Below are 15000 nucleotides of genomic sequence, written 5' to 3'. Positions count from 1 at the left end.
ATAGTTATCTACCATAGAGTCAGGATAGAACAACCCATAGAGTTGATAGACCTCTGGATAGAGGAAGCTCCCCTGTCCCGTAGCCGTGTTTACGCCCCCTTTTTATGTCATTTTTATACGGGTTTTATGTCTGGTTTTTGGAAGTAATGAGTCTAGGGGAGGACGGACCTGTTAGGTCCGACTATCAACACGCCGTTCGCACTGTCGGGATATCTCCTCTGGACGCATGATAATATATGGCGCACAGGTAGGTGGGTAAGGTCCATTTTTACGGCATAGTATATGGGCTCTTAAAACTTAAGGGTTATGGCTATATAGTCCCCTAACTGGAAGAGGGATAGGGCCCATTTAATGAAGTTCTGTGCTTCCTGAAGGTAATCTGGCTGACGATGGCGGCGTCGGGAGAGTCGCTTTTTCTTTTCCACACTGCTTGGTTATTTATTGCTGGTGCTGATTCGGTAATCAAACAGAGCGTCCTGGATAGGTAGTTTTTTTTTCGAGTTATCTGTTCAACTGTTGTAACAAAGGGAAGTTTTTGTTACATAGATAGATCACCTGATCTTGTTGTGGGGCAGTTTTATACGTCTACGTTTATAAATCATAAAGAAAATATTAGGAAAGAGATGGGTACTTCTGGCATGGTCGTTGGAAGCACAACCACTTGATTTAAAAGTAAAATTTGATTACTTAAGACTTTAACGTTACTTCTGAGATGTGAGATCTGTATAAGATTCTTGCTTTCCCGTGAGTTACTTTCAAGCATAGTATCACAGTCAGTCAAAAACATGATTTATTAGGCTTCTATATTCAGTTTTATATTTCTGATCTCGTGCTATCTGCAAGGGTTTGTTGCTCTTCTAAGAGTTTCTTGGTAATTATTGTATATACACACACTGTATGTTTTGTATGTATGTTTATGTATATATATATATATATATATATATATATATATATATATATATATATATATATATATATATATATATATATATATATATATATATATATATATATATAATATATATAGTTGCATATATATTATATATATATTATATTGAGATATATTTATATATATATATATATATATATATATATATATATATATATATATATTTCACTGTTATAAAAATTCCTTTGAGTGCAATGTTTCATTTTTAACATTTCATTTTAATTACGATAGTTAACTTAAGCAAGCAAACGAGAAATTATTTTGTAATTTTACGTGCTTGATGGAACCATGAAAATTTCTACAGTTGAAAATCTTATAATTAGACTTACATTACTAGCTTTAATAATCCTATGCTCGGCTTGTGATAAATGTAGAAACGTGCGTATAGTTCATTTCGATATTTTTGAACCGGGAAAAATCTGACAATATCATTAAACTATTAAATGTTATATGTGAACGCTGTTAGCGATGCAACTAAAATAGCGTTATTGGACAAATTAAAGGGTTAGGGGAGAACGCGTTATCCGGAAATATTCAACCACATTATAATTATTGTAGTTTAATCGGAGAATTATGAAATGAGAATGATGTCAGTCAAGTCTCATAGTAGAGAGTGGGTCGAATGAACGAGATTTACTCTAAAATCCCGTGGCAAAAACAAAGAAGAAGAATAAGCCAAAGTTTTCACAAATACGCGGCTCCTAAAACATTTGATTCAATCACCGTTTTCAGTCATTCCCTCTCCGCCTTTCCTCTCCCCCAAACCCTTTATCCCTTTTCCCCTTCGCCTCCTCCCTTCTCCGAATAAATTTTGATGGGATAAAAAAAAAAACTTGCCATAAAACCATGCGCCGTTGTGATTGCCTAACCATGAACTGGTGTGATTGCTTGCCCATCAGAGGAGCGGAAGATTGGTCGATTGTGTTGACAACTCTATTAATTCTGCACAATTTCGGGCGGTCTCGTTTCTGTTTCCATGTCCCTGTTCCCCTTTTTCCTATTTTCTTTCTGCTACAGTCCATTCAGAGGTTACTTCCCCTCCCCCACCCGACCTTTCTGTGGGGACCTCCCCCTCCCTGAGATTTAGAAAAAAAATACCCCCGATGCAACTCATTAATTGAAAAACAAGAGAAAAAACTCTATTTTTATTATAAAGAAGGAAAAACTGTATTCATTTTCGAAGGCAGTCTCTTTATGTTATTTTGATCTGATAATACTGCGTCGGTTTAGAACTTAATTTACTTTTGAGGGTTATTTGATAATTGTGTGCAGAGGGGGAGGGGGAGGGTGAGGTACCTCCATTCAACCCGTCCCCCACCCCCACCAACTTTCCCACAAAGATTAATTAGGTTTCATTTCCATTACAACTATTGGGATGGGACAGATATATTTGGAGATTCAGCCTAACTTATTTTATGTTCATACTCTTAATGCGGAATTCAGAGAGAGAGAGAGAGAGAGAGAGAGAGAGAGAGAGAGAGAGAGGGGGGAGTTGTGGTAGATTAGTAATGGACTTGAATGCAGAACTGTAGTTACAACTTTGTTTTTGTCGACGAATTTTCTTTGTTTTCTATTAGGAATATATCAAACAAGTTGCCGTTTTGCCTGTCGGTTTGGGTTTGTGTGTATGCAGAGAGAGAGAGAGAGAGAGAGAGAGAGAGAGAGAGAGAGAGAGAGAGAGAGAGAGAGAGGCCATGGAGGCCATACCCTTTTAATTTTCATATATTTTTACAAATACGTTGATGGGGCACAAAATATCCAAGTCTGTTCTCTCTCTCTCTCTCTCTCTCTCTCTCTCTCTCTCTCTCTCTCTCTCTAACACACACACACACACACACACACACAACAAAGACGGCTGCGTTTCATGAAAGTCAGCTAACCACGAAGTACATAATCAACTTCTCGCATCACCAAAGGCGTAATGAATTTAAAGGATCGTGCCTAAGTTGTTCCTTTCTTTCTTACAATCGTACAAGGACAAGGAGAGAGAGAGAGAGAGAGAGAGAGAGAGAGAGAGAGAGAGAGAGAGAGAGAGAATGTTGTCTTTTATAGCATTGAAAGCGCTCTTGACTCAGAAGTTTGTCGATTGGGTATATGCATACTTTTAATATTTGTCTGTGAAGACTTCAAATCTGGGAGCGGATCAGATGGATAGTTGTGGGTGAAGTGGGATGTGGGTGAGGTGGGATGTGGGTGAGGTGGGATGTGGGTGAGGTGGGATGTGGGTGAGGTGGGACTGGGGGAAGCAGATGCAAGGAGTAGAAATAGATGGAGGAATTTGACTCGAGCGGCCGACCCTGCTAGACAGTGGGATTAATAAGGTCGAAAGAAGAAAGAGAAGCAGGCTTCAAATCTGGGAGCTGGGAAACAGGGAGGAGGTTGTCCTCCCCCCTCCCCTCCCCTCTCCACTCCACCCTCCTTATTTGCAACTTTTGCATCTATTATCACTTAGTGAGGGAACATGAATTTCTGAATGCTTGTTCCCGCAATTTATTGCTTTCGAGGACTCAAATCATAAATTAAGAGGCGATTCAAACTTTTCCCGTGGGAATCCTAAGTGCTTTTCCAATACCCATTCTGCGGAAGGACATTAATCACTCCTGTTGGTGGATAGGGATAGGGCAGGGGATAGAGAGTCTTTGTAGGGGAAGAGAAATGTTATGGATAGAAGTTAGAAAGACGACGAAGACTTGAAATATATCAGGGCCAAAGAATGAGATGATCGCCAGAAAGTTTTGGGCGCCGCACCGACTCTTAATTTTAATCATTCCCTCGCCAGGTCCAAGTTCCCTGAGTTTATTTGCAAAAATGTTTTTCAGTCATCTATTCTTGGTTTTAATGTTATAATCAAGATTTTTTATGTTCATCCTTTTGCATTTGATCTGGTATATTAAATGCACTTTTTAAATGTTTCTTTAACTTTATTTTCACTTCGGCAAACAAATATTTGGTGTACTTTCATATATCAACTAGTCAGTCATCAATAAAAATATGGGGTGGAACCCCGCTCCCCTTAGAAATATAAGATTACCCCACCCTAAAATAAAATAAAATTGTCATTTCCTTAAAGGAACCCCTAAAAAATTATTACCTTAAAAAAGTATAAAATCAGCCCATTCTGAAAAAAAAGTATTAAGTCCCTTCCCTCATAATAACTATGATGTCGTTATTCCTCTTGAAAACATATGGTGTCACCACAATCCTGTTGAAGTGCCAAGTCGCTGCTCATTCAAAAGTGTGTGGTGACCCTTCACCCCCTAAAAAGTAGTAAGTCAAAGCTCCCTTGAAAAAGCCCTAAGTCCCCATTCCTACTCATGTTACACTGATTTTTTTATTTGGTAATTGGATCCCCATGATATATCAATATGTTCGGCCTGTCGTAATAAGTAGCATGTCTGATAATTATTACAACTCCCTGTGAAAAGTAGGAATTCACTATTCTGGAAAAAGCATGATGTTACCAGTTCCTTAAAAAAGTATGAATTTACGGCTCCCCAGAAAAAGCATGAAGTCACCACTCTAAAAGAAAATAAGTATTCACTGTTCCCCTGAAAAAGCATGAAGTCCCCACTCCCTTAAAAAGCATGAGATCACAGTTCCCTTAGAAAAGCATGAAGTCACCAGTCTCTTCAAGTATGAAATCACTACCCCCCTGAAAAACATGGAACCGCCCCCCACCCTAAAAAATGAAAGAGTCGCAGCTCCCCTGGAAATCCTTCTTGAGTATCGTTTCATTTCTGCATGGGATTATCGTCTTGTTGTCGCAAGATGCTTGGGCCCCAGCCAGCCCATCACCCTTGTCCTAACATAGTGCCAATTTTGAGGCACTTCGGGGACCTCTCAATCTCGGGCTGTCAAAAGACAGTGTGCCGTAAAGCGCTGCTAATGGCTCTCACAGGAACAATGGCATTAAAGTATCTCCCGGGAGTTTAAGTAATGCATTTTTAATACGGCATTACTCATTGGATAATGTCGGCGTAATCTCCAGAAAACAATTTAGTTTTTAGGATGTTTAGGTTGTGTGATGATGTCGCGCACGCTATCGCACGCATGAGTGTTTTGTCCGTTTGTGTGCATGTGTGTGTGTGTGTGTGTGTGTGTGTGTGTATTAAGGAGGGAGTATGGCTGAACAATAAAAAGTGTTTATTAAATATTTACTTTGATCGTAGTTCACTTAAGAATTTTTAATATATTTATGATGATTAGTTTTAAAGTCATACCTTCAATTTTCTGCGAGTTAGCATTTCAATAGTATTTCTCGTAGTTATAATTAGATATCTTACGTCATTCAGTAATGCTACTTAAAACCTCAAAAGTGATAGCTAGATAGGATAAAATACCTGTTAGAGAGGAGGAGTCTCAACATACAAAGAGCTAGAAAAGGCATGGAGATGTGATAGCTAGATAAGATGAAAGATCTGTTAGAAAGGAAGAGTCTCAACGCATAAAGAGCTAGAAAGTACATTCAAGACAGAGGCGAATGGCGTAGTGTGCGTAGAACAGTTCGACGGCCTGTCAGTGAGCCTTTAGTAGTGGTTAAATTTGTGGAAGTTTTCTAAATAAGAGTTCATTCTCCACCTTGTGGCGGAATTTGACAGTAACAGGTGCGTCGTTTTTACGAAAACCAGATCCTATGAGGAAATTTGGCTTAATTTTGATACATATGTATATAGTATATAAATGTGTGTGTGGTATATATATATATATATATATATATATATATATATATATATATATATATATATATATATATATATATATATATATATATATATATATATATAATATATATATATATACAAATATATATTTATATGCATATATATATATATATATATATATATATATATATATATATATATATATATATATATATATATACATTGTATATATATTATACAAATATATTTATATGCATAAATACACACACACACACACATATATAGATATATATATATATATATATATATATATATATATATATATATATATATATATATATATATATATATATATATATATTCTTCTTCGTTTGTTTGTTATATATATATATATATATATATATATATATATATATATATATATATATACATATATATATGTATGTATATATATATATATATATATATATATATATATATATATATATATATATATATATATTTATAATACACACACACACACAACCATCGACTATTCACTCCTAGATAAATAAGATTTTACGTTGGCATAAAAGCGTTCCAGAAAAAGCATTAATCATGAATCCACACATTCTAACAAAAATATGCGCACGTTGATACCTGGACCCGTGACAACGACCTTGCTAAGCCGCTGCATATTTCGGACCTTTTTTTTCCCTGCAACTGAAATAAAATCATTTCGCAAAAATTCTTTTTTCCCTGTTTCCGATGAGTTGTTGGTGGATGTAAATGGAATTAATTTCGGTGTTGTGATTCCTGATGGATTGCGATGCGTTTGCGTTTTTGGAATTGTATTTACTTTTCTTTCGGGTAACGAGTTCCTCCTCCTCCTCCTCTCTCTCTCTCTCTCTCTCTCTCTCTCTCTCTCTCTCTCTCTCTCTCTCTCTCTCTCTCTCTCTTTTAAGCCTTTTCTCTAATCCTGCTAAACTTTGTATAATTGTAATAATAATAATAATGAAGAAGAAGAAGAAGAACAACAACAACAATTGGTAGTAAGAAAGAGCGTTTGGAGACCGCAAACCCCCGCCAAGGCTGATTGCTTATATTCCCCCAAAAATATCAACTACCTAAATGTTAAATTCATTTCTCACTCAGAATGTAATCGTTTGGTGATAGTTACAAGAGACAGGTTTTGATTGAAATTTCAGAAAAACTCCACGCAGATCTTTTTGCGTAATAGTGACATCAAATAGACAGACAAAAACGTAAACAATTAGACAAACAAATTGAAACGAGCTCATCCACCTACAGTTTCGTTGGCGGAAGTGATGATAATAACTGTCATGAGGCGGTTTTTTTTTTTTTTATCATTACATTTCTGTATTAAACAGGAATTTCCGTTGTTTAGTGTCGAAACGTTCTTCGTAGGGTGAATGCAACGTAAGCCTCACTGCATGTACATTTTCGAGGATTTCGTTGAAGGAGATTTTGTCTCTATTTTCTACATATCAATTTCTTTCGAGGGAGAACTATTATAAAACTTTATATTATATTTTGGCGTTGTCTGCTCATTGTTATCTTTACAAGGGTCTCATGGCGTTAGGAGAAAAAGATCATTTGTAATAATGATGGTTCACTGCGGTCAGCTACTTTTGAATTTTTCTCCCATCATGTACACATTTCATTATTCCGTTTTTTTTTTTCTCAGATTCATTTGTAAGTCATCTTTTAAAGACTGTTGTCACTCCCCTTTCATTTACAATTAACATCTTTCATATTGGTAATATTTTTCCCAATGTAGATATTCCCATGTGGTCTAGTGGCTAGGATACCTGGCTTTCACCCAGGAGGCCCGGGTTCGATTCCCGGCATGGGAAGATATTTTCCCAGAGGTAGATGGCATAACCCAACCAACAAATTGGTGTTTACAGTACGCCTACCTGTCATGCCCGGCTTAGGGGAGTATTTTCTTAAGGAAAGGTTGCTTGACAGATGATAAATGCTTGAACAATAAAAAAATAACTGTCATGAGGCTCCTTTTTATCATTCTTTACATTTCTGTGGTAAACAGGAAGATATTTTCCTGATGAAAGATGATGACCTAATTAACAAATTAGCATGATCAGAAAGAGGCTGGCGGCTGATTCTAGACCGTAGATATTATTTTTACAAAATAGTATGAACAATACAACCGGCTTTCATCCAGGAAGCTCAATTTGATTCCTGGCATGGGAACATATTTTTTAGGGAAAGATGGTATAACCTGTTTAACAAATCAGTATGAACAATAGTTAACAAATCTTTATAAACAATAATTAACAAATCAGTATGAACAGTAGTTAACAAACCTCTATAAACATTAATTAATAAATCAGCATGAACAATACATCCGGCTTTAACCCAGGAAGCGGATTGATTCCCAGCATGGCAATATATTATCCCAGGAAAGATGATATAATCTGTTTCAACAAACCAGTATGAATGATAGTTAGCAAATCACCTTGAAAATTAATTAACAAATCAGTATGAACAGTACACCAAGCTTTCACCCAGGAAGCCCAGATTGATTTCCAGCATTGAAGATATTTTCCAGTGGAAAGATATTTTAACCTTTTTAACAAATCAGTATGAACAATACTTACAGCTGTCACCCAGGAATCCCGTACTGATTCCCAGCATGGAAGATGTTTTCCTAGTGAAAGATATAGGCTTTTGAACAAGTCTTTATGAACAATACACTAAGTTTTCACCCAGGAAACCCGGATTGATTCTCTGGGTTGGAGGATATTTTCCAAGGGAAAGATGTTTTAACCTCTTTAATAAATCATGATCAATACACCCGTCTCTCACCTAGGAAGCAAGGATTGATATCTGGTATGGAGAGATTTTTTTAGGGAAAGATATTGTGATCATTTTAACAAACCAGTATGAACAATAATGAACAAATCACTATCAACAATACATCCGGCTTACACCCAGGAAGCTCAGATTGATTCCTTCCATGGGAAGATATTTTCCTCCGGAAAGTATTATAACCTTTATAAAAAATTAATTTGGATAGTACACCAGGCTATCACCCGGGAAACCCGGATTGATTTCTGGCATGGGCGGATATTATCCTAGGGAAAGATGGTATAACCTGTTTAACAAACCGGTTTGAAAAATAGTTAACAAATCCCTATGAACAATAACAAACCCAGGAGGCCCGGAATTTATTCCTGGCACGGGAAGACATTTTCCTAGTGAAAGATAATACGACTTAATTAACGAATCACTTGAAAGGTATTGCCCTAGCGAAAGTTAACAGAATTCTGTCTCCAGTGTCCCTCATACACACATTTGTCGCCCTTACAATCTATTCCATATCTTATGAAATGCAAACATAAACTCAAGAATGCCAATGTTCTTATGTGTAAGATTAAGTGGTTTGTGAAATTTAGGCTGTCAAGCCAAGCACTGGAGCGCACTCGGCCTTTCAACACTTAAGACACTGATAATAGGGAGCTGAAGTGGTTTCGCAGCAAGGTAAAGAGATCCTGAAAATACATGAGATGAGATACAAGGATCTAAAGGTGGAACTGGGAGAAAACTCCAAAGTTGTATTAGGAAGAAATAGTTGAAGGTGCTGGAGAGCAAGATTGATGAACGGAATTGAGAGTGGCGTAAAGGGCTAAAATGTGGGTGCAGCTTGGGCCGAAGGGACGCTGCGAACAACCTTCAGTAAGGCCTACATTGCACTGCATGAGGTGCACTGATGGCGCTACCCCCTACAACTGTCTTTTCTGCTGTTTCTTACTGATATTATCGTTGAAGCATTATTTCTTTCTTCTGTATTGATTTATCTTATTATTTATTATTTTATTCACTTTTCTGTTAAAGTTTTCTTACAAGGTAGTAGACTTGTTTGCTCCATTTGTAATATTAATGACAGGCATCAGCACCACGGGAAATATGCATTTTTCATTATTATCGCCAGGGGGTTTTAATAATGACAAATTCCCTACGCTATAAGGCTTTCTTTTGCCTTTGGCACAAAATTGTTTTTGCACATTAATCAATCTCCGCTGATGTATGGTTTGAGGGTCTAGGAGCAGATCCCCTGCAAAGAAAATTTTATGAAGCCTTGATGAACTGCAGACATGCACGAGGTATTTTCTGACTGATTAGTTTTTCCTTTTTAAAAACTTCTTCTAGAATCGATTGCTATAACACCCATTTTCCCACATGTATGGGGGTTCAAGTTAATGCTTTTGAATGCTTGTCCAGTATGTATTTCTGCATATTTGAGCGATATGATAATAATAATCAACATGGGAAGGTTAAGAACCTTTCAAATGCATGATACGAAAAAAAAAGATACAGTTGATCAGTATGCAAAAAAATTAAAATTCAGAATCTTGTATAATACCAAACACAAGTGTTTCATCAACTTGTATGATACCAAACACAAGTGTTTTATCAACAAAATGCTAATTAAAACCATATATCATAGAAATTTGAAAAAGAAAAATAAAATGAACGAAACAACTCTCTTGACTACACGTGGCAAGACGGGTAGGGAATGGGTGTCATAAATTATATTACCCAGGTGTCGATAAATGGACACATTTATTGCTTTCTGTCATGGGTAAGATTTTACAACGATCGTCGAATGGACGATCGATAGGCCATAGGATTCACTATAAAATATTTCATGTCTGCTTAGATGAGTTTTGAGATTGTAAATTATTCTGCTGCATAATTTTGTTACTTTTTAAGATTAGATTCTATAGTGAATAGTGGTCAGGTAAAGACATTTAGATATAACATGTTTATAGAGGACAATGCACTCAAGATTACAGCACATTTTATATCAATTGTGTGTGTGTGTGTATATATATATATACATATGTATATATATATATATATATATATATATATATATATATATATATATATATATATATATAAATATAAATATATATATATATATATATATATATATATATATATATATATATATATATATATATATATATTATATATATATTGACGAAGTGTACCAAGTACCTGGTTATTACATACCCAATCACAGAATCCTAAAATTTACCTCACTTCAGCCAGATACCTGAACTCTTATAACAATAAAAATTATGACTGACTACTCTAAAGGTAACAGTGATCCCATAAGAAGTTTATTAATCACATGAAAAATCAAAATAAGTTTATCAAAACAAGTGTGAGGTATCAACAGTTAAACAGGAAATATACTAGAGCAAAAGGGCATCACTCCATTAAACAACTCTAACTGTTTCCCTGGTCTTAATTCACTTCAGCAAAACTAAAGGAACAAAACATGTTTTTCACTTTGCCTTATGCACACAATTAATCCAATTCAGTGGTGGTCAATAAATGAAAGTGCTATTTCAAATACAAAAATTTTTTTTCAAAATAAGAATTTATAATTAGAATTCACAATCTGAAGAAATTTATTATTACTTGAAAACAACACAAAATTTATTAATTCTTGAATTATATTATTAAACAAAACTAAATCACAAAAATCTTAGTAAATGAAAATTAAATCCAGTATGCTGTGTTAAATTATCAAGAAATATTTAAATTGCTAATTAAATAAATGTTAAATCACCAATATATAAAATGTGAAAAATCAAGAGATTGCAAACACAAAAAAATACACAAAAGATCTACCAACAACAGCATCACTAAGGCAAAATTTCCCTAATATACCTTATTATACCATGGTAATAATAAGTAAAACTGACTTTACCTTAGACAAGTTTGTGAAAGCTTTCACAAAATCACCTGAAATGCAGCTGCTTGAGATTCACAAAACACTTTTTTGTTAGGCACCGTTACACACTTTTCCTACATTCAGATCTCAAAAGCTAAGATTAATACCAGTGACCACACATATTTTACGTTAATAATTTCTTTCTCTTTTGAAGAGAGAGAGAGAGAGAGAGAGAGAGAGAGAGAGAACCACATGAATGGTCTCTAAAAGCAGATGAACAAACTTTTGGATTCCAGCAAGAAATGAATCAATCAGATCACGTCATTATTCTTGAGCAAAACGTTTTGGGGCCAACTAATGTGTTAGAACAGTATGTGATCAGAGCAATGTACTCTTAGATATGATGCAATTGCCATGTGCTTCAGTGCAACACTTGTTCACATTTCTCACAGAGGTACACTTCTTTACCAGAAAATCATATAGGATGAATCTTTTAATGAAATCTCAACATAATCAAAGTAGATCGCACCTGGCCAGTCAGAAACGGCACGCTTTCAAAACGAGACAAAGAACCAGAATTTGTTTTCAAAACAGTACATGAAACATTGCGAAATCATTTGTCTATTTCTCGTATGAGACATAACCTTACACGACTCAATTGCCATTCCCTCTCTTGTTAAGGCTATATCTTTCGCAATGACAACTGAACCAAAACACAACATACGAAATCACGAGTACAGAACACTTGTTGCTGGGGGACAAAATGCGCAATCACATACTACATTATTATTAAAACGTATTACTAATTCTAAATCACGCTGTTAAGTTATCTAAATCACTAACTCTTTTGAGATCTGACATTATACTACATACGATACCTCAACACATTACAACTAGAATATTAAACACATCGAAATCACAGAGTGCTATACATATTACAAGGCAATATCATATATATATATAATATATATATATATATTATTATATATAGATTATATATATATATATATATATATATATATATATATATATATATATATATATATATATATATGTATATATGGTAATCAAATATGTTGAATTCATTAACTGACTGATTAAACAAACAAACACAGAAATTTAGTGAAATCTGAAATTCATTAGGAGAGCAGTAAAATCCAAGAAATCCAAATTCAAGACTGAAACAGGTGTCTCCTTGACTAAATTAAAAATTAATTGCTGGTTTAAAAATTGCAAAAAATTATACGATTACCATATGCTCATACACTTTTTCTCATTTTGTTACATTTTAATATTCACAATAATCAGATGAATAAGAAAAAATTTCTTTTAGGATTATATTAATATAAAGAGACTTGGATTATGCATTTAGAGCACAAAATAGAAAAAGCTTTAGGGAATTTTTGACAAATTTATAACTTCTCTGTCGAAAAGCTTGCAAGATCAAGTGGCCATAGAGAAAATGCACCTTTTTTTTTTTTCAGGGAAAAATTAACATTTTGGAACTGACCTTGAACTATTCACTCAAAAGGATCTTAGGGTACTTTATTCATATTGGGTTTTGCATTTTGTTCTGTCCATCGATGTCTTGATTTTTCAATGATATCTTTATTGGAACAAGGAATCTGAAATGTTTGCCTACCTATATATATATATATATATATATATATATATATATATATATATATATATATATATATATATATATATATATATATATATATATATATATATATATATATATATATATATATATATATATATATATATATATATATATATATATGTATATATATATATATCTTCTTTCTTTCTTTCTTTTTTCTTTTAACGTGCTTTTATATATATATATATATTTTATGTATCTATGTATGTATGTATATGTGTGTATATGTGTATATATGGATGGATGTGTGTGTGTGTGTGTATGTTCCACATATACTCTGAAACGCATTGAGTAATTTCAATCATACTTGGTATACACATGACTTACCATCTGGGAAAGAACACTGCAGGGGTAAGACATCACTGTCACCAAAGGAAGGGCGTGAAATGTAAAAATACAGAAAACAACAGATATTAGTGTCTAATCCATAATTTTCGAGGTCGCTGCGATGAATAGTGACACTCCCGATGCCCTTCAAATCCAAGTTCAGCCCCAATACAGAGGGTGGGTGGGAAGGGGCACATGTAAAAATAACTGAAATGACAGATATTAGTGTCTAATCCATTGTTATCAAGGTCACTGAGATTAATAGACACACTCCCGATACCCTTCAAATCCAAGTTCAGCCCAGATAGGAAGGGGGTTGGTGAGGAGGGGGTGGGAAAGTGGTGATATATAAAAAATAATCGAAACAACAGATATTAGTGTTTAATCCATAGTTTTCTAGGTCCCTGAGAAGAATAGTGACACGCCTGATGCCCTTTAAGTCCAAGTTCTGTTCCAATAGGGAGTGGGGTGAAAAGGGGTGGGAAGGGAGTGACATGTAAAAATAACCAAAAACGACAGATATTGGTGTCTAATCCATAGTTTTCGAGGTTGCTGAGAAGAACAGTGACATTCCTGGCGCCCTTTAAGTCCAAGTTCAGTCCTGACAGGAAGTGGGGTGGGAAGGGGTGAGAATGTGGTGACGTAAAGATAACCGAAAATTATAGATATTATGTCTAATACATAGTTTTTGAGGTCACTGAGATGAATAGTGAAACTCCTGATGCCCTTTAAGTCCAAGTTCAGCCCCGATAGGAAGGGGGGCGTTGAGAAAGGTTAAAAAATAAAATGTTAAAAATGACAGAGATTAGAGTCTAATCCATAGTTTCCGAGATCACTGCGATGAATAGAGACACTCCCGATTCCCTCCAAGTCAAAGTTCAGCTCCAATAGGAATGGTGGGTGAGAAGTGGTGAAATATAAAATATCAAAGATGCTGGCCAATATAACTGAAGCAAATATCTTATCAGGAATGAGAGAGAGAGAGAGAGAGAGAGAGAGAGAGAGAGAGAGAGAGAGAGAAAAGGAGAGTTTATCAGTTGTCATTGAGAGATTTCCTAGGCAGCACCTGGTTTGTCAGCTAATATATATATATATATATATATATATATATATATATATATATATATATATATATATATATATATATATATATATATATATATATATATATATATATATATATATATATATATATATATATATATATATATATATATATATATATATATATATATATATATATATATATATATATATATATATATATATATATATATATATAGATATATATATATATATATATATATATATATATATACATATATATGTATAGATATATATATAGATATATTATTATATTATATATATATATATATATATATATATATATATATATATATATATATATATATATATATATATATATATATATATATATATACATAAATATATAAATATATATATATATATATTTATATATATATATATATATATATATATATATATATATAATAAACAAATATAAATATATAAATACATATATAATATATATATATATATATATATATATAAATATATATATATATAAATATATGTATATATATACATATATAAATGTATGTGTGTATATATATATTATATATTCTTTCTCTGCATCTTTTCCCACTTCTATGTGGGGTTGATG

General features: G+C 33.7%; 1 non-coding gene across 1 annotated transcript; it reads left to right on the top strand.

Moving 5' to 3' along the window:
• The first annotated feature begins 7394 nt into the window (after positions 1 to 7394).
• Positions 7395 to 7466, top strand: TRNAE-UUC (transfer RNA glutamic acid (anticodon UUC)). The gene has a single exon. It is a non-coding gene; the product is annotated as a tRNA-Glu (tRNA).
• Positions 7467 to 15000: the final 7534 nt, after the last annotated feature.

This window comes from Macrobrachium rosenbergii, chromosome 41 (genome assembly GCF_040412425.1).
Source record: "Macrobrachium rosenbergii isolate ZJJX-2024 chromosome 41, ASM4041242v1, whole genome shotgun sequence".
Classification (NCBI taxonomy): domain Eukaryota; kingdom Metazoa; phylum Arthropoda; class Malacostraca; order Decapoda; family Palaemonidae; genus Macrobrachium; species Macrobrachium rosenbergii.
This window is presented reverse-complemented; position numbering and strand designations above follow the sequence as displayed.